Raw genomic sequence first — 22,994 nt, forward strand, 5'->3', positions numbered from 1 at the left:
AGTGAAGTGTGCAGTACTTATGGGACGATCTTCATAAAATAATTCACTTAAAATATTGAAACGAAGATCTTTATATAATTGAGTGCTCCTAAAGAAAATTACCATCAAAAAGAAATCATTTTTATCAACTCATTCCTTTTAAACATATCTACATTCAGGTTTTTTTGATCATGATGTTATCAACTTTTTTTAATTTCATTAATTCGCCTATACTTACTGATACATAGATTTTATTTGTTTCGAAGTATTTCACAAAGTATTCTTATTTTTGCTACAGGATCTCGAGACTCTGCAAAAATTCCAAGTTACCGAATTGGTTGGTCAATATGAGATCAATATTGTTAATTGGATGCGTTCTTTCAGACCGATTTGTTGCTTTTGTGGAACGAAAAATCCAATTTTTCGGTAGGAAAAAATCCAATTCCGTATGAGACTGGATAATTCGCTTGGTTGAAAAGATTGCTATTGCTCACCAAGGTTAGACGTTTGAGATATCATTTAACTTGGGTATATTTTCAATATTACTTAATCATATCATTAACAACAACAACAACAACAACTTTCCAGCCGGTTTTTTTCAAGTGAGATTGAGACAGCTAATCTTAGACTTTTTTTTAAAATCTCAATATACGCCATCGCTGGTTATCAACGTGTATCAGTTGTTTGATTTCAATTTACTCACTTCTTTTCTGGACAGTTACAAATACTAATTAATTAATGAGCACTTTTGCTTAATTGCTAACTAATTATAGAAGCTAATTAATTGCCTCTAATTTAAAAAGACCTTAGGCTCCTGTACTGTTATTTGAGGTGTGATATGTTCATGGCAGTTGAAGGATTCAGTTCGTAAGCGGCGTACAAAGAGAGACAGATGGAGATAATAAAAATTCAAATTTGAAACAAATTGTATTCCGTATTTATTATATATTAATAATAAGACATCTAATGGAATCTGAATTTAATTTGATGTCAAATAAAACAAATTCTATTATGTTCTGCTGAAATGCGTCTCCCCTCAATTTCAGTGTCTTCCAATATCAGCTGCAGCGTGAAATAGAAATGAGGAGGTCCAAAACATCATCATTCTTGGTAAATTAAAACACGCATTGTTATTAGCTGTTAGTTAATAAAATAATTAATTATTATGGATTGTCAGCATTCTTTATATACATTGGTAACAGTTTTCTTACAGGTTGCCGTAGATTCCAATTTTCCAAAAGTGACCTCTTCAAATCATCGTTTTCTATAATGATATCAAAAATTCAGTACAACGAGATCCTAGTATCTCTCTCTCTTTCTCTATGTGTCAAATAGGGTTATCCAGAACTCTTTGACCCCCCCCCCCCCCCCGCTGTAAGCAATTACTCGCACTATATGAATCAAAATCTGACATGGGTAATGGAATCTGCGAAATAATATTTATATGTTATCTTTAATGAAGATAACATGGGACGTAGTGTAAGATCTCGACATCTCTTGCAATTATAATAATTACCGTATATGTCGGCGTATAGGACGACCGGCGTATAAGACGAGGTCTAAATTTTAGGCTATTTTTAGGTTTTAAGCTTATGTCGGTTGTATAAGACGATCCCCCAATTTCTTCTTTCTGGTATTAATGCAACGTTTGGTATTGTTGTTATATCCGTTATTTTTATATCTATGCATATCCGTTATTTTTTTGCATAGCATAGATTTAGTATTTACGCGAATTACCCTAATAAAAAGTGATTAGCCCCAATTTTAATTAATTATTAATTTTGCATTTTTTTAAACTTTTAGGATTATTAAAACTGTTATCATTTAAAATCATGGAGCCAGCAACAAAACGAAGAAAGTATGAAGCTCGATTTAAAATAAGGGTAATAATTGAAATGGCAAAGCAAACTAATAACTGTGCCGCTGCAAGAAAGTTTGATATAACCGAGAAGATGGTAAGAGAATGGAGGAAGAAAGAAGATATTTTAAAAAAATTGTCAAAGAAAAAAAAAATGTGCGATGAGAACGGGGATCACCGGGAATAGCCGCAACTGGAAAATCACGTTGCAGAATGGGTATTCGAACAAAGGCAGAATGGTTATCATGTTACAAGAAATATGATTAGAGCATATGCACTAAAATGGTCAAGATTGAATCCGGATGAAAGTATAGAATTTCAAACCCCTTCAGGATGATGTAATCGTTTTATGAACAGACAAAATCGGTAATACGACAAAAAACGAAAATTGCTCCAAAACTACCAGCAGATCTTGAGATCTGCTGGTAGTTTTGGAAACTGGTAAGGTTGTAGTCAACCACAAACTTACCAGTTTCCATAAATTTATTATTCAGTTGAGACAAGAACATAAATTTCTATTGTCAAATATTGGAAATACGGATGAAACTCCTATGAGCTTTGATATGATAAGTAATAAAACAGTGGAGTCTAAAGGTAGTAAGAGTGTGCTAGTTCGAAGTTATACAGGTCATGAAAAAACAAGGTTTACGGTTGTGTTGTCATGTTTGGCTGATGGAACCAAGTTAAAACCAATGATCATCTTCAAACGTAAAACTAAACCTAAGATAAAATTTCCTTCAGGTATTTTTGTACATTTTCACGAAAAAGGATGGATGGACGAAAATGGTGTGAAATTATGGATAAATAATGTGTGGAACACGCGACCAGGCGGTATAATGAAGAAACGCAGTTTATTAGTATCGGATAGGTTTCATAGGCATTTAACTGAGAATACTAAAAGTCTTCTAGAAAAAAAAAACACAAAAATTGCTGTTATACCAGTTGGTTTAACTTCTATATTGCAACCACTAGACGTCTGCTTGAACAAACAATTTAAAGATCACATGCGAGAAGAGTGGAATAATTGGATGTTGACTGGTGAAAAATCACTTACAAACGGTGGATCTATGCACGCTGCATCACTTGATATGTTGTGATCAAAGCATGGAATAAAGTAAAAGCAGAGACAAATCATTTAAAAAAGTGTGGTATCTTTAATCTTATGGATGATACGGCAGATGATCTGTTGTGAGACACTGATGACGATGAAAACGAAATCAATTCACCGGATTCGAACTGGGATCCACATGACGACCATTTAAACAATGAATCTGAAGAACTATTTTTAACAGATGATGAAGAAAATTAACATGAAAATTGAGATTAATAATTATTTTGTTTTTTAAGACTTACATCTATTGTAATATTTTAAATAAATTTATGTAACAAAAAATGAATCTAATTTGTTTATAAACACTGCCTATTTTCTTATATATATAGGAAATTATATATATATATTTATTATTTATTTATAATAATAATAATAAATAAATAATAAATAATAAATTTATTTATTATTTATTTATTATTAGAAATTATATATATATATATATATATATATATATATATATATATATATATATAACGATGTAGCTTCCCTTTTTATACTCTCCGTATAAGGCGACCATGATTTCGAGGGGTTTTCTGTAGTATTTGAGAGTTGTCTTATATGCGGACATATGAGGATTAACTGGAAAGAAATAATTTCATCTCATACTATTTGAGAAATCTACTGAAATTGACCTTATGGTCCTTATAAGGACTGGCTTAAAAGGGCGAAGCAAGAATGCTTTTCATCTTCCCCGTTATCTGTAGAGGACAGTGTAGGGATAAGGTGTTATTGTGCAATTAAAGTTTTGATCATGACAGAAGGGTAACGGCAATGGCCGAGCCTCAGTTAGAACTTCATTGGCTACAGCATTGCCATCCATTACCCTCCAAGGGTATTGGATTGAATGAATCAATCACCGCATCTCACGGTCGATTGATTATTCTTCCGAAATCTAGTGTGAAAGTAGACGAAAAGATCTTTAATAATTAAAATAAAATAAAAGTAAGTTGGTGTCCATTAATTATTTGTTGTAAAATAGAAATATATTTAAATTGAGATTTTTTAAATAATCAATTAATAATCTTTAAAATTTCAATGTATTTTTAAAACAATTAAAAAAATCAAATAATTTAAAATTCTTTAAAATTTTAATGTTTTTCTTTTTTTTACATTGTGTTATATATATATATATATATATATATATATATATATATATATATATATATATATATATATATATATATATATATATATATTCTTAACTACTTCCAAATTTTTGTCGTGAACACTTGCTCTTGAGTGTCAGATATTGTATTAATCACATTTCCCTTGGATATCAAATGCGTACTCACAAGTCAAACTTACTTGAGGTCCCAGGGAGGCACTAACAGAGGGGCATCCTGTCCCTGCACGTGTTGCTGTACGTCAAACTCCGGAGGAAGTTGCCAGGCAGGATTTACGAACTCGAGCACGAGGGGTTCCTGAACCTTCTTTATAGGAATGACCTCCCGAATGTCTGCAATTGTTGGGGGTTCCATCATCTTGGAAATCCCTCAAGAGCAAGGAGGAGGAGGAGGACAATAGATTCGTTCTTTTCTGAATATCCCAAGGCTATCCAGTTACTGGGAAGAAGGGCGGAGGCTCACGAAGCCTTGCCGGAACGAGGTCGATCAACTGCCGCATCCACAGCAGCTGGCCTTTCGTTGTACCGACACACGATGCTTGCGGTGTGCTTCGCTGCCATCACCACACTAACCACGACGTGGCTTCGGAAGTACACTGAGCATCTCCAGTGCGCATCTTGCATCCACGCGCGCCTAATATGTGCGAACGCTTTCAAATCTACTTATTCCCGAAGTCGTTCGTCTACGACAGCGAAGGCGTAAAAATTAAGGAACGTTGTCTCAGCTAGTCAACCAGTCGTGGTATTGTCATCTGTCCGTAGTTGGTGCTAAGATGGGATCTCAATAACACGTGACTAGAAAGAGTGCATGTCATTTATATAGTCGCGGTGCAATGGCCGCTCAGTCTTCTCGGAAAAAGGGGAGGGGTAAACGGAAGAACAGATGGGGGATATAATGACATTTATGGAAAGAAAAAGTTGCTATCCGAGAGGCGGACTGGTTGTGGTTACATGCGATAAGGGAGGGAAATGGCCCCGACATTGGTTTGAGTGACGCGAAACTGGTCTAGAAGGAAGTAGATCTGTGGCTGCATTATTTGAGGTCACGATGTGCAGTAGTCAATGTCATTTCATTTAAGTCCCACTAGATTCCACCTTTAAGTCAACAAACATGATCAACATTTGATGACCTTTACACCCAATGGCACGGTTGAGAATACAATTCAACCGTGAATTTTATTCTTTTTGTTTTTACTACTGCACTAATGAGATCATGTGAGTTTCTTTACCCTTGAATGGAGACATACCCAAGTGTCACTTGAAATCGATTTAGAGCAAACAAACAAACAAACACAGAGTGAAGACTGTATTGTAGCATGGCTTAATTCCCTTTTTCAGTTTCTTTCTCTGTTGCCTGAAAATGACACAACCAACAGATCCTAATAAGAGTGCACGCGTCTCTTAGTGAACCTTATAATGCTACTGACAGACAGTTTTTTCATTTTCATTTTTTTTTTCATTCAAGAAAATTTAATGAAGAGCAAGCTTTACACAGAAGCATCGTTTACCTTTGATTAAGAATCAATACTAATTTCGCAATTATCATGCGAAGAACAGGTGTGTGTGTGTTACATAAGAATATGCTTCTCATCCATTAGCTAATTACACGAACCTCAGCAACATTTATATACATGTCAGCGATCACAGGATAGTTTCGGAAAATTAAGGTTTGTGACAATAGAGAGAAAATATTATTTTCTTGTAATGTTTTCCAAGCAATTCAACATGCACGTATGCGTGGTATAAGTATTAAATGATACAGACAGAATGCTATGACATTATTGGTGATATCATCTCTATCTGTTTGATACTTCATTCATTAATTAATTAAGCTCTTTTCATTTAAACAATAATACTTAACACCCAACTGTAACATCGAAAGCTCACATCGAAATGTTTTGCTTTTGAAGTAAAGTTGAAATTGCAGCTTACACGAATAAGTAATTAGAGTCGAACTTTGACCTTTTGAAATCCCTCTATTCTATCTCGAGTTTAAAGTAATCAAAACTTAGAAATAATATACTTATTGTTCTGATTAAATGGGCCAATAAAAACGAAATAAGCAGATCCACGAAATAACATGTTCAATAAATTGTGTGATAATTTATTTTATTTATTGTTTATTTACTGATAATTTTATTGTTATTATATAGTACACAGGTTTCCATGTCTATTTCTAGGGTTATCATAATCATCTCAAAATAATGGAAAGCTTTATCTTGATCGGTTGTCATACGAGAATCATTTATTATCTCTTTTTCTATCTTTCTCACCTCTACAAACAAGTAGCCGTTTTTCCTCGCCTAGGATGAACGTGGTCCTATGATGTATGTCTGCAATATCACCTTTGGCATGCTATCGATTGAACATCTCCGCTGTTTGCTTTCACACGAAGCCTTAATTCCACGTTTTGCTATTTCTATATAAAGGAACTCCCCATCTTATTCACAGTGAACACCCCTGATAAATTGAAAATTCTTTACCGTTTGGTCTCTCTCTCTCTCTCTATGATGTATGGGAGATTATTATGATGGACATGAAATAAAACCTCTGTGGTTTCCGTTATAAATATCGCATTCCTCGCTAGATATTAGTGAGTGTGTGCGCTACTCACAATCTATTAGGGAATTTATTAGTTTGGATGCACCAAAATTGGAGAATTTTCACTTTTTTTCCCGTTCATCCATCAATGTGAATCACCAAAAAACTAATTAAACTAACCTTGAAATATAGATTTCTATTCCAAAAAGAAGTGTTTTTCAATTAGATGGTGTATTAACCGGTCTCAACTGGTCGGAAAGTCAGGTTTTTCCTCCCTCAAAACAGATTTGCCTGAAGAACAAACGCAATTCCCGACATTCCACATTTCGAGAATAAGGATTAACCACCCTCTTTCGTCCGATTTGGTTTCGAATACTTGCACGGGTCTACGCGAGTAAACGTAAATCAGGAAATACTATGCTACTTGATTTTGAGAGGTGATTTCGATTCCTTTCATAATTTAATAATGTCTAATTCAGAAACTTCCGAATCTTCTTTTTACAACTTTAGAAACCATTAGTCAGTCTTCTTAATATTTTAAAGAATGGCCAAGTCTCCTTTAATACACCTTGGTTTAAAGGGAAAGAATTGTACAAAGTTCCAAGAGTTTCTCTTGGAACTTTGTACAATTCTTTGGATAATTCTCTCCTGTTTGAATTCGTTTAGGAAATTTCTTTATTTTTTCTATTGCTAGTTCTTGTTTTCAGTTACTATTAACCTGTGTTTATTCCCCCCCCCCCCTTGTCCGAATTTTACTTCGTAAAGTATTGCTTGTAAAGCTAAAGCTAATATTTAATCCAGTGTGCCTTTATACCAAGTTAGGTTTAATCACAGAATTTGTTACTTCTGTTCTTTTTACATCGTTTGTAATTTTCGTACTTATGTCCTCTTTATCTTCATATAAATTGATGCACTCTAAAATAAGTCAAAGAACTAACTTGTTCCAAACTTTTATTATGTGTTACTGTTACGTCTAGTCGGGTTTTAAAAGCCAATGGTTTGGATCTTCCTGTTGAGATTCTCATTACAAAATCTTCAGTTATTTAGGTTAAAGGAAAGTGATACATTGCGCGCGCGCGCATACACACACGACAGACACGGACACATCGTTAAGTAGTGTTGGCGTAATGGACAAACGTCGTTATCTGACTCCTTCGCTTATCTCCATATGATAGATATCTCCATGATAATTTATAGTTTAATCTGTATTTCATTATCTTCATATACATGTATAACAGAAATACGAATTATTTATAGCAATTCGAATAAAATGTTTACTTTTTACTTTAGAGAATATATACGAGTATATATATTTTCAAATTCATTAATACTACGTGCTTCTATACTACATTAATATAGAAGCACATTGCTGAAACTTATGATTTGAAATTTATATATGTACGAGCATATATAAACTTGATGTCACATGTTTCTACTTCATAATGCAGGCTAAAAAGTTTACGAACAAAAATTATTTATAATCTACCTTTACCGCACTTTGCAACATCATTTATAGGACACGCTCTTAAAAGAAATTGTCTGTCGTGGGGGGGGGGGTTACATTGAAAGTTCATTAAGAATTTCTAAGGAATATAAAACGAAACATATTTAATCTGTTAATTACGTGCAGAAAAATACGGCGAGCTAATTAATCACAACCACCAAATCTCGTGTTCTTGAAATATAAAAAAGCTAACATTTTACATCTGTCAATAGGATCAACGGCACAACAAATTAAAAATTAAGGAATCCACATATATTGAAGCTCACAGAGAAGCACGAAATGTTTATTCCTTTTTTTTTTTGTTTCTTTTCTAATATTTGGTGCTTCAATTGATTACGTTTTCATAAAAGAATTCGGCAGTTATATGTCTTCATCATCGGATGAAGCCTAATTGCCTCTTATTCATCAAAACATGGATGCACGTTGTGCAGCTGGTTTAAAACGGAAATAAGCCCAGAAAGAAATGTCCCTCTTTCTGAAAATTTGAATTGAATAGTCTTCAATTCTGAAATGTTTGAATAAAAAGAATTTGAACTTTGGTAAAAAGATTCTTTTGGTTTCCATCTTAAATTTCCAAACATTTTTGTCATGAACGACCTTATAAACAACGGGGCGTCCTTATAATTGAAAATAAAGTTGACATCAGATATTTCATAATAAACTCTTTTCTTCTTTCATAGCTAGGGGTTATCCATTTAGCATAGTTATTGCCAACGGAAAGGTGTGGTTTGTAAAATCAAGAGTAGGTGGTTGGTTTGAGGTTTGTTGTGGTACTGCGTTCTTAAAGTTCGAGACCATTGATCTCACTTAAATCTTTTCTATATTTAAGGTATTTCAAGGATAGATATTGCATTCTAGATTTCATAAAAGCTGAAATTCAACTGCGTAGTTTTTATTGAAAATAAGTTCGTTATTTGTATAGAGAAAATTACTGGTTTTCTAAGTCATACACTTCTTTCATCCCCTATAATTTCAACTCACATTGAAATAATATTTTTATTTATTTTTTTTCTAAAAGACAGTTCATTAAAGATTTTCAAACATTTCTCTCACTTAAATCTTTTCTATATTTAAGGGTATTTCAAGGATAGATATTGCATTCTAGATTTCATAAAAAGCCTAATATGTTTTAAAATGTAAATATTGTCTTTACATAAGCCAGCACGTCTTATGCAATTTTCAGCAATCTTCCTCATTCATCCATTTGTCTTGACCGATTATGTATCCTTGAATCCCGAAATCGTAAATTTGATAGGGTAAGATAGTTTACTTCGACAATATGTGGAAGAGATAGGGTCCTCACCACATATCGTTTCGACCGTAGTCAACCATGAGCCACATTATGGTAGCCTACCTCCTAGATAGGAGATGACACATGAATGGGAAAGGTAGTTTTAATCTTAAGTTCCATATGTTTCGACTGTAAGATGTACTTCCGCCTAGTTAGTTGATTTGCGAGATGAAAGATCCTGCCACATCCGTATGAGACAAATTAACTCACTTTCATTTAAAAAGTATGTCGTTGCAATCTTTGCACATCAAATGCACGACTATGGGTGACGTCTTAGATTATATTAGATTATTTCTAAGAAAACATACTTATTCGCTCTTTTCTTAGCGTCATGTTGGTTAGTTTTTTATTTTTTTATTTTTTATATGTGCTCATTTACTTCCTCCCAACGATGAATTATTGGTTTAAAACTCGAATATGAGGCTGCAAGGCAAAGAACAGTTAACAAAGTCAAGCAATGGAAATATAAGTCAAATGAGTTAATTCGTTCCCCTTGGTATTGTTTCGAAAGGAGTTAAAGTAGTATAGTAAAGGTTGGGAACAAACTGCTCTGACAGACAAGAAAATATAATGCAAAGCCAAAATAAAATAAAACTTAAACTTAAAAAAAAAAAAAAGGCAGAACATGAAAGAAGAACAGAAATGTTTGAAAAAATCCTCTTAAAACAATTAAGATGATTGAGAAACGGAAAACACACAAAAATAAAAACGAAAGAAAAGTGCATGAAAATTAGGATGGAAGAGAACGTTCTTCGCAGAAGAGGGTTACTTTTTTTAATGTTCAGGGGATAAGCAAAATTTAGCAAAAGTTTTAAGTGGGCATTTTTTTTTTTTTTTTTTTTTTTTTTGTGTGTGTGTGTGTGTGGGAGGATTATATCATTACTGGCTAAGAGTTCGAAGAGGAAACGTTTGAAATGGCATTTCGTAATTTTGAGGTTTTTCGAATGTCCGAAATGTTAACAGAACTACTACGTTTGTGGAAGAAGGAATTTATTTAATTGTTGAAAGTCGCTGATTCAAAAACGAAATAAAGTCGGCTGGTAATAACAGCTTCATGTTCAGCTAGCTTGGAATAAATGAAATTGGCATTGACAATGGTTTCTTGAGGGAAGAGAAAACAAGAGTGTATTCGGTGTCTTTAAGTAAAGTTTTTTTTAAAAGAAAAGTAATGTTTTGTGCTTTTTTCAAAAATATTCTATTTTTAATCTAGATTTAAAAATAGAAACTGATGATGATGATTGATGAGGATTGATGATTCTCAGCCACTGGCTGAGAATCACCAGTCCTCTTATGAATGGAGGATAGAAATTCGTTAAGGAATTTTGTGTGTGTGTGTGTGTGTGTGTAATAAAATTGAAAAGGTAAGAAAAAACCTTCATGGAAGATGAAAGATCATAAATTTTGATAGACAGTTCTGCATTAAATAATTTGAATAATCTGTCATCTAATAAAATTCTGACAAGGTGAGTAATATGACTGTGTTCCAGATTTTTATGGAGACGTACGTCGGTCTTCTTATTAAGAAGTAAGAAACAAGTGTGGTTCAAACCGAAGAAACATTGTGGTTGTTTAAATAGAGGATTACGTCATAAGATACCAAAAGACTACTGATGGTTAGATCCAAATCTTCGATTTGCCCACGTAGAGGTGCTGTTTTCGATGAAGAAAGTCGAATGAAGAGAAGAGGTTTAATCATTTTGAATAAGAAATGCAAGAGGCATAACTTAATATTCTGAAAGAAACAAGACGAATGGGATATTCCAGTATGTAGTTGAATAAGGTTGAAGGAATAGGAAGAAATAATGGAATACGTTTTGCAAAAAGTTTTAAAAGAGGTAAACCGTGAGTAGACATATCGTTACAAAATAAACGGAAAAAACTCACGTAGAAAGATTATTTATTAGTATAATTTTCGCCTGTGTGTCACAGGCATCTTCAGTACATTAAGCTCAAAATTAAACACTAACTGACAATTCCAAAAAGCTCCACCTAAGTAGCTGGTGTAAGATAACTAAAAAGGTCAATAAATTTCAAAAAAAAAAATAAAAAAAATAAAAAAAATAATACAATAAAAAGTTAGGAAAGATTAGCTGATTTGTAAAGTACTTTCTCCCATAAAGGGGATAGACATAAGCCGTCGGATCTGTTTAAGTTAGGAGAATGAAGTAGAGTTTCACATGTTTCTTTATAAAGGCGTTCCATGAGAAACTGACTTTTGTGAAGAACTCTTGTCATTCTCCAATAAACTCTGTGTCTAGTAAAGATGGCATGTTCAGAAAGTCCAGACTTTTCAGGTTTAAAGTATTCAATATAAGATTGGTGTTCTTCTAGCCGAATAGAGGCAGATCTTCCCGTTTGTCCGAAATAAGATAATCCACAAGAGCACGGAATCTGGTAGATACCTGGATGATTAAGATGTGGAAGCTTGTCCTTAGGAGAAGTGAGAAAGGTGGAGATTTTTCTAAACGGTCGAAAGGCAACAAAAATATTCAGTGGCTTTAAAACTTTTGCTATACGTTCACTGATGCCTTGTACATAAGGGATAGTAATGTGCGCTATTTCTTCTGTGTTTGAAGAGGAAGACATATTAAAACTACTCAAAGTTCTTTTAATGAAGCAATTCTTATAACCATTAGATAGAAAGGAAGAAGTTATATATTGTAGTTCTTTCTGTAAAAGATCGTCTGTAGAACAAAAGGAGTGGGCCCGATGAACCAGTGTTTTAATAGTGCCTGCCTCTTGACTGGGATGGCGATGAGATTCCGCATGGATATTATGCCTGTGACACACAGGCGAAAATTATACTATTAAATAATCTTTCTACGTGAGTTTTTTTACGTTTTGCAATGTCTTCAAGTAGATCAAATTCCTTTTGCTATATTCTTTGAGTGTTTGATAATTTTGCATTTTTTAGAAGATTGAGAATTTATTTACAAGTCGGGGAGGGATTTCCTCCCGTGCTGTTGTCATCGAACAGTTTATAATTGTATGTGTCCTTTCAATCACCGCTATTATATCTCCTTTATTAGCTTTGTTTACATCTATTTCATGACGTTATTTTCAACTTTTTTATGACTATGAAATGGCTTAAGTCTAGACTCCATTTATGGTAGTTTAATAAATTTATCCAACTGCGAGTTTTTCTGAAAAAAAAGAAACATTCGATTTGGTTTATCGCCAACGAACTTCGCATCGTAGCAATAAGTTCTACCGATTCTCAAGTATTAAACTCAATTTTAGAATTTTGAAAACGGAATTTTTATTTCGTATGTCTCTTCGAAAGCTTCTGGATAGCTTTCTGTTATATGGGGACTTTTTCTTTCTTTCTTTTTTTTCTTTAGCATGGAAAAAAATACCAACCTGGTATTTATTTTCGTTCAAAACAATACTTGTTTCTTTATAAATCCCAAATCTGACCAACCTTGGAATATTGTTCTCATATTTAGGGTGGTTCATCCAAAGCCTTTTTAAGAATTCTTGATGATACACAGAAGAGGGCGATCTGCTTAGTAGATAACCTCCTCTCTCTCGCAGATTCCCTTCCGTCACTTTCTCATAGGCATTCTGTTTTTATAGGTATTCTCATGAGCGTAACTCCACCTAACTGGTCCCTACAATTTCTCTGGAATCTTTTAACGCGCTTTTTCAAGCCAAAAGAAAAAAAAAGTTTAACAGATTCTTTCTTCCTCTTCTATCACTTGTCCACACACTTGTCGTGTGTGGACATATAGACACTTTGTGATCTGTCATATGGAGAATTTATATATACAGTATATATATAATCTCCGTGATGTTTTTGGAAGCAAGTAAATAGCAAGCGTTTATTACTTTTTTTTTTCAACTTCCATTTCCACCTATTTCTATTCTGATCAATTTTCACCCCTCTCTTTTTTTTTTCTTTCTTTCTTTCCAGAATGGCTAAATGACTTTTTCCATACTAGATCTTTTCGTTGCTATGGAGTAAATCTCTAACAAAGCTTTATTTTCTGAAGAAAAACTATATAAACATTGTAGAAAACGCTTTTGTTGGTTCACATTGATCGATTTTTGCGACCCTAAAAAAAAAAAAAAGAAGCAGAGGTGCGTCTGCGTGAGAACAGTTATACGTGGGTAAATCCAATCATGCCACAAAGCAATATCTGCCACATTTAGTGATTGTCGATAAGTTTTGTTAATTATCATCACTGCGAATTGCATTTTGACAAAACATTCGAAAGATTAATTGTATTAAAAATGAAGGAAGAAGTGAGTACTCTTCTACTGCAAGTACATTTAGTTATGGTTGTTTCTTCAATAACTGTGCACGCAAAGGTGTCTTTATCGAATCCTAGCACTGATATATAAACTCCCCTAGTGCAAGTTTCTTAATATTATTAGAGATTGTTTAGCAAATACTACATACAGGATGATTTTGGGAATTAAGGAACCAAATAGAACAGAACATAAGCTGTTCGTTAATGTAAGTTGCATTCCCATCAGTTTCTCCGATATTACAGTGCCTTATGGCAAATAATTAGAACTTTAAAACGGACCACATTAGGGAGAAAAGGAGGGAGGGTACATTTTTGTGAACAGATTGCAAACCCTTATAAAACTGAAATATGCCAAAAATTATTTTATCCTTCTCAGAAAATCTCACACTAAAAGGGAAACTTTCTTCCTAAACCTGTCAGGGATACAATTTACTGAATAAAGCACGAAGTACTGAAAGTATTGATGGTTTTGAAGGTTTTAAGATGATAACTTTAGCAAACGGTTCATTTTCTTTGTATAATAATAATAATGTAAACTGCACCATATAAAACTCGGAATGCTACGCCATCTATGTGTCAGGCAACAAATTATCAGTGAATCGAAACGAAAGCCTTGTTATTAATTAAATTACTAAAGTACGTAATGCGCAGCAAAATACTGCTTATTTCTACTCTAGCGTACTTCATTTTATATATAAAAATATTAAGGCTATGGATTATGTCACTCGGTGGATGATTCTAGAAATATAAAATCTCCACGCTTACTCAATTTAGTAACACTGAAAGAGCACTGTTCAGGATTTTTTGCAATCACTTGATGTGTGTGTGACCTACAATTCATATATGAAGTGTTCGCCAGTCTGTCTTTTTACCCTAGAATCTTCCTTGACACGTTTGCCAAATTAATGCAAAATGTTTTAACAAACTCCCTCCAAATCCGACGCGCTCCGCGACCTACATTCCGTAATCATATTCGTGAATTACACGCTTCATAACAGCACGTCTAGTCATCCGCGCTTTTTTTTTTTTGAGTTCCATATTTAGAATTTCGTGAACTCTGGCGCAGGCTGCTTATCGGAGGTTGTTATGATGACGCCAGAAAAAGAAGAAGAAAAAAATCCACGATAGTGTAGAGAAGTGATTATTATTGTTTCTTCTTGAAGCCAATTCCTGTATATGGTATAATTTAGTATCGTTCAGGATTAAATTGGAATCATATCTGTGAATTTTCAGCTATTATGAAATTAGTTTTGTAAATAATCATGAATCGTAAAAATGGTTTTCTTTTCCTTCCCCCCCCCTCCAAATTTTTTTTTTTAAGTTTATCTTGCATCAAGTGAAAATTAATTCAGTTGTATTAGACAATATCTTTTTATAAGTGAACAAGAAAATAAGAAAAATAAATTTTATATCGGAATTACATGTAACCATGTTTTTATTTATTCTAATTTCATTAGTAGAATAATTGGAAAACACTGCAGGAAAACAAATACTTTAAACAGATCCCCAAAGACTTCAAAAAAAAAAAATACTGCAAAAAAGCTACAGATAGAAACACCTCCACAAAATTGTTCAGAATGAAACATACAAATTACTTCAAAATAAAACGCAAAAAATTGCAAATAAAAAAAAGAAACACGCAACCAAAAAAGGAACACACACACACACACACACACACACACACACACACACACACACACACATACAAATCTAAAATAAATATAAAAAAGTCTGAAAATAAATGAAACACAAAAGATAACAAAAAAGTAAAAATCTGCTAAAAGGATATCTTTTCGACTTTGGCTTTTTATTAATACAAAAAATGTAAATTCAGTCCCGTTTTGTTCAGTAGTTCTTTATAAACAGAATTCTGACATACTTCACATTTAAATTAAGGGGGATAAAACTCCCTTGTTATTTTACAGCCAGTATGCGAAACTCTGAGATCGAAAACTACGATCTAAGAGTTTCATGCCGAAGAACTATCGGCGAATCCAAGCGTAAGTGAACACCTGGTAGTGACTTTGATATCATCCAGGTCTACCTACTCACTGATGAGACCTCAAAAAAGGTTGAAACCGGTCTGGGTAGTGACCTCTCCTCATAATGTAAGGCAGTATTACATCTCCTAGGAGCCATGTTTTACATTATGAGAAAATATCAAGGATTGTGAGGGAGCTTGCACCACCTTTGCTTCGAGTTGCCTTGGTGTTGTACTACCAGGTGTTCACTTACGCTTGGATTCGCCGATAGTTCTTCGTCATGAAACTCTTAGATCGTCGTTTTCGATCTCAGAGTTTCGCATACTGGCTGTAAAATAATAAGGGATTTTTATCCCCTTAATTTAATTAACTTCGCCAGAAAAAATAGCCGTTTGGCTTTTTTATACTTCACATTTCCTATATCAACAGAAAAGGGGGAAAAACAGCTGAAATGATACAAAGAATGCAAACTATTCGTTCAAAAAACCCTTATTATATTTTTTCAGATAAAGTGAAGAAGAAATTAATGTACTTGTTTTGATCTGTTTATTCTAAAATAAAACACCATAGCAACAACAACAATGACAACAAAATCGCTTTTATTCTCTGCAGGTTTACGATATTGCCACCAGAGTATTTAATAAAATCCTACAAGCGTGTTCTATTGACTGCCAATTTACAGAAAAATGTTTTCACACCTGAGACTCGATTTTTCCGATCAAAATGTCTTGGGGAATCTTTTACATCAATTTCGAGACATTACTTGCTTGTTCGAGTTAGAAAGCGTCTGTACGACCTTCTCGCTGCCAAAGGTGAACTGAACTGTTGTTTCTCACCTGTACCAGGAGGAAATTTTTCCGAGTAAGCCCATCTGGCTGACGTCAAAAGCGCGTCAGACCGTAAAACCTCTCTAATCATTGATGGCAGATGATTCCTGTTAGAGTGCGAATCCATTGTGGGAACAACAAGCTGGGCATCTCTGTTCATTACGGCAGTGTCGGCATTGTTGATAATGATATATTGATCACTCACGAGATAATGATCGTTCCTTCTAAACTTGATTAGTATTACAAAAGTGAATATTGGATATAGCTTACCGAAGCATATTGATTTATAGAATTTCTGATGTAAAGAGTCATTTATTATTTCATTTTTAAACGCATAAGTTCCTTCTATATTCCTATGTAGTAATCAACATTTTTCTGTATAAGAGAAAAAAATGGTGATGCAATTCTGAATCATATTATTCGCTTTCAGTGGGAAAAAATATTTATAGGAATTCTTATGTGATTCGCAGGTCAACAACACAGATATTTACACATTGTGATCTAAAAAAAATCGGCAGTTAAAAAACAAACGTTGTTATAGGGAAAAAGTTACAGCATGTGTAATTAATTTTTAATAATTTTTTTTTTCTTTTTTAAAGCATTCACGTTAAGGTTGCTACTAACATATATTGTATTGCCTACGTCAATGAGTTAAGTGAGTTGGAACTCTACTCTGAAGATCAAGTCTTGACCCCAAAGGTCAACGCGAACTTAGGCAGCTATAAATGTCTACACGAATCGTTTAGATTATTATTTTGTATTGAAGAGTCTATAATGCTCTACCTAAGACAAAATATTAATGAAACTTCTCTTTGAAACCCATTCTCTGTTAAATGTGATCATAAGTCAGTCCCAAGACTGTAGACATCATTTTAGTTGCCACTAATTGATGTGTCAAATCACTGGGTAGAATTTTGCTGAACACCATTATGAACGATAAGCAATTGTATATGACAGGGGTGGGCTACCGTTTTAAGCATGCGTGCCAAAATCGCCAAATATTTGATGCAAAATTTTCTTATGTACCAACCAAAATTTGGGGAACATATTATTATTTGGTGTCTTTAAGTATTGGGAGAACCTTTTCAAATAATCAAAAATCACATCAGAGCGTAAAATCAAAGAATATTGTAACAATGATCATTGTAAGTCATGTAAGATTGAATGAATGTAAAAATTAGTGACGAACTTTTTACTTAAAATTCCTTCTACCATGTTGATAGCGTGAATATTTTTTATTTGCCTTTTAAATGTAATTCTAGCTGCCGTATACAGCGACACAATTCAAAAGACACAATTTTTGACATCAGCAAAATAGTACACAATAATTCTGAATTTTTTGTTTTTGTTTGTTTTTTTTATAAAGATCACTCAGACATAGGATTATTCAATATATTACTGTAAACAATCTCATAATCGTTTTGTTTGACTAAAGCACAATAAAAGAAAATGAAATCAAAGATATTCTTTTATTAATTCTTAATCCCTTACGAGTAATACATAAAAATTACAGATAAAATAAAATGTTATTTTACCTACATAATATGTTAAACAGAAAATTAGCAGAAAACATCAAAAACAAAACTAGAGAAAGAAAAATAGTGTACGTTTTATCTTGAGAATCAATGAGACTTGCGCTGCTACATCACTGATGATTGATAATTTATGCTAGGTTTATATTTTGTAACCTTTAGAGATACGCATGCGCTACTCGTTTCATCTGTAAGGCTACTCCTGTTACGAGACTTAACAAAGTTCATTACTGAGAACAATGATTCAAGAATATGAAGACGCAAAAATGAATAGTAATGCAGTTACAAGGGTTTTTAAACATACAAAAGTTTCAGGAATAGTATTCCAAGTCCTTAGTATCTCGTTTCCCGCATTCTTTCTGTTACTCCCGTCTCTAATCGCTCATTTTCAATATTTTCCAAATCAACTCTGAGGTTAACAAATTTCTGCTTCCAAATTGAACTACTTTGAAAATCGATCAATTGCATTTCAAAATCATCCATATTTATCCATGAAAACATCTTCGAGTTTAATTCGTCCAGTTTTATGGTGTCTGGAAATTTAACGAATTTTGCAGTCTCTTCTAATTCTCTGATCTTAAAAAATCTTAAAGAGAACTGCTCAACAGTTGACACAATGATGTTTAAAAACAGATTTCAAGATTTGATATGTTTTCTCATCCTTTTGAAGATCATTGATGTGTTTCTTTAGGTATGGAAAATATCTAAATCTGTTACTGTCCACATCCCTATTAAAAACTCCTAGTGCCTTTTCAAATGCTTTTATATCATCAAACATAACATCAAGAGTCTTACTAGAACCCTGTAGTTTAAAGTTAAAGTCATTTAAATGTTCGCAAAAATCTGCAAAACAAACATCAGTTTACAAACCCGCACGATGTCATACATTTCTTTTTAAGACATTGTTGATTAGTGAAAAAGAGATTTATCTCATCCAGGCATTCAACAAATCGTTTCAGAACAAGGCCTCGATTAAACCAACGAGCATTGTTGTACATTATTAGTCCTTTGTATACTGAATCCACTTCATTCAATAGATTCTGAAATTGTCTTTTATTCAAAGCACGTGCAGAAATGTAATTAATAACCTTGGTTACTGTTTGTTTCACTTCTTATAGTTCCTTGAGGCCAGCTTTTGCACATAAAGTCTCCTCATGTATGATGCAATGAAAACCTATCAGTGGATGACCAACATGTTTTGCAAACAGATTTACAAATCCTTCTTCCTTACCAATCATGCTGGGTGTACCGTCTGTTGTGATGGATACCACTTTTAAAATATCAATTTGCTGGATAGATAATTCGTTCATAACTGCTTTACATATTTCAACCCCAGTGGCACGCTCGGGCAGTGTTACAAGATTAATCATCTCTTCGCCTACTTCGTCATCCCTACAAAATCGTGAAAAGATTGCTAGCCTAGCGGATGATGTAATATTTGTGCTCTCATCGACACAAATAGAAAAGAACTTACATGAAGCTAAATCTTTTGTTAATTGTTCTGCTGTATTTCTTTCCAAATTAAGTATCTTATCCTTAACTGTTTTTCTACTCATAGACAAATCTTTAATGCGCTGAATAATTTTTATCTTTTCTGAAAGATTATCAAAAAAGAAAGGAACGCATTCTAGTCATGCTTATTTAATATAGTCCCCATCACTGAGTGTTTTTTCCATGTTGGGCAACAATTTTTGAAACCTCAAAACTAGCAACAACTAAGTTAGAACTAGGCCTACCTGACATAAATTTCATCAACGTAGCAGATGTTTTTTTTTTTTTTTGCTCAGTTCACGAGAAATTAATTCTCTTTGTTCTTGCTCACTTTTATTGCTTAAGTTCTTATGAACAGTTTCAAAATGTTTCTTTACAGAAGAAGAAGAAGAAGAAGAAGAAAGAAGAAGCACTACAAACAAATGATTCGGAACATAAAATGCATAATGCTTTATTATCTTTCTTAATCATGCCAAATTTTACATTCAGTACTCTTTAAATTCTCTAATATCCTCTTCATTTGAATGTCTATGTTTCTTTGCTGCTGGTTTTCTATACAATCTGTAAAGGGCTGGAAGCAAATAAAAATATACGATAATGGTATATTTATATATAGAGCAAAAATATGAATAGAAAAAAAGGAGAAAGAAAGAAAGGAAGTCAAGACGGGAATAAAGCGAAAGGCAAAAGAAAAAAAAAGTAAATTACAAATAAATGATCAAAGTTGTACAAACCACAAGGTACATACAGAAAAATAATTGCTTTCTTCATACAACTTCCAACGTTAATGAAAATCGGATCATCGGGTGTAAAATGTGGATAGAGATGTATGGACACTGACACAAATTATAATTTGGACTCAGGAAATCTCATCATAATCACTCTCTGCATACACCTACCAAGTTAAAACAAACCAAAACTTAGTACAATTATAAGTCTACCTACACCTTCACACATGCAAATGAAAAAGAAGGATACGCATGCCATCAAATCACGTGCAGATAACACTTCATAATCCTTAATATTGATAATACATTTCACGTAGCAATAATAATAATTTATGTTAATGGCATGCAAAGAAAATTTGCATTTATATCTAACAAATTAAACATATTAATTGACAATAAATACTTGCAATCCATATTTTAATGACTTACGATTTAATTAAATCCACATATATACATACTTTATAAAACAGATAAATTCTTTACGAAACACGAAAAAATATATAAAATGATGGTAAAGGAGTCTGGCCACGTCTGGATTCCTGGCGATGATGCAACAACTGAACGGGACACAACTTGTACGTCAGTATATCGCGGAGATAGATGGCTTGGAAATAAGACGTTTGATTCATTTTCTTGTTTACTTATTATTAATAAAACGGTTGATAGTGTTTGTTTCTTTATTGCATTTTTATTTGGTATCGCTCTACTTCATAAAATTGTATTCTATTAAGTTAAAATATACAACTCAGCGAAGATGCTGGATATGTATTTATTTATTTAATTATATTTTAAGGTGATCCCTGGGTTGCGTGCCCGAAAAAAGTCGTTGGCTTGGCACGTTGGGCACGCGTGCCAAGTGTTCTCCACCCCTGGTATATGAGATCATTTTGCCGTCATGAACGACAGGATAGAACAAAATATGCAGAACTCATGAGAACCTCGAATACACTATAAAAAGAGCATTGAGAAACTGGCTAACGAATTGCTGAAAGAATCTTGAGTGTGTAACTTAGGAGACATTTTTGCTGATTTAAATCAAAGTGGGACAAATTGTTGTAGCATTAGAATGAGGTCATCGAAACAAAAGCCCCACGTTGTGCAGAACATTACAAAAAACCTTGACATTCCGGTTTATTTGTAATAAACATGAATTTCAGAAATTAAAAGAATCCAACATTTTAATAAATTCTTTAAATTAAAAACTTTTGGAGAGCTAACATCTGTCACCTCTTAATATTCCTTATAGGGCTTGTTCGAAATGAATTGAAAAATAATCCAAGTGTAACATCAATTTAGGTTCGCATCACATTTGATGACCGAATAGCATAAATTTGTTAATAGATCCACAAATGAGGCGAATACATTTCATATATTCTTGCTTAATTGTGGAATAAAAAAAAAATCCAGTTTTCCAAAAAAAAAAAAAATCACCTCCTTATGACACCGGCTAACTCACCTTTAGTTGAAAAAACATTATAAAGATTTTTTATATCTTAGACGGGAGTCAAAGCAACGTCTTTCCAACTGAACAGAAAATGTCAAGTCATTAATATGACTGAGCTACAAAGGCGCCCTCTAATGGAGAAAGAGAAGAAGGAGAGGAGAAAGAACAATATGTCATATGTAACAAGTTAAAATGGAATACAGTATTTGTTTGTTTCATTCCGAAATCAAAAGGATGTTCACATACATAAATTCTAAAACAAATGTCACGAAAATAAATCATAATAGCAATGTTGTTTGAAATTGCAATCAAAGACACTTTACATCCTTATTACCACTGAGCAAAGTTATTATTTTATAACTAAAATTATAGAATTTTTGATAATAAAAGTATCTAAAAGTTTTTACGTTCACAGTATCTAAGCAATATACTACGCAACTTAAAATATAACTTGCTTGCAAAGGACCTGTATTTAGAAAAAAATGATTGCATTATAAACTGTGCTTAAAAAGAAATAATTCCTTAATTTTTTAATGAAACTTATAATATTAAAGTAATTTAAATACAAAATCACAAAAACTAGAATACACCATAAATTTTATTACATAATAACCTCTGATTTTCTCAAGGCAAGAATTGAAATGTTAGATGTTAGAGAGTGAATCAATCGACCGTGAGATGAGATGCGGTGATTGATTTTATATGAGATGCCCATATACATATATAGGGTAACGGATGGCAATGCTGAACCAATGAAGTTTAACTGAGGTTCGGCTGTTGCTGTTATCCTGGGTAAATGAGTTCGCTCTCTTAGGTTTTGCCCTAAGGGAGCACTTTGAGTCTCCGGGGAAAGTGTTCTCCGGCACGGCCCGCTGAGGGGTACTTGCCGGTGAATTATTTTCCTCGGAATATGAGTGGTTCTGCTCGGTACTCGAGTTTCACTGAGTAGAACCAACGCTGAGATTTGGACGGTCTTTCGCCCACGAATGAGTGGCCTAGAGATCGTCCGATATTTTTGAGATATCACCTTTACTTACACAGTCGGTGATTGATTTTATATGAGATGCCCATATAGGGTAACGGATGGCAATGCTGAACCAATGAAGTTTAACTGAGGTTCGGCTGTTGCTGTTATCCTGGGTAAATGAGTTCGCTCTCTTAGGTTTTGACCTAAGGGAGCACTTTGAGTTACCGGGGAAAGTGTTCTCCGTCGCGGCCCGCTGAGGGGTACGTGCCGGTGAATTATTTTCTTCGGAATGAGTGGTTCTGCTCGGTACTCGAGTTTCACTGAGTAGAACCAACGCTGAGATTTGGACGGTCTTTCGCCCAC

Source organism: Typopeltis vanoorti, chromosome 8 (genome assembly GCF_054136105.1).
Source record: "Typopeltis vanoorti isolate ZY-2024b chromosome 8, IOZ_Tvanoo_1.0, whole genome shotgun sequence".
Classification (NCBI taxonomy): Eukaryota; Metazoa; Arthropoda; class Arachnida; order Uropygi; family Thelyphonidae; genus Typopeltis; species Typopeltis vanoorti.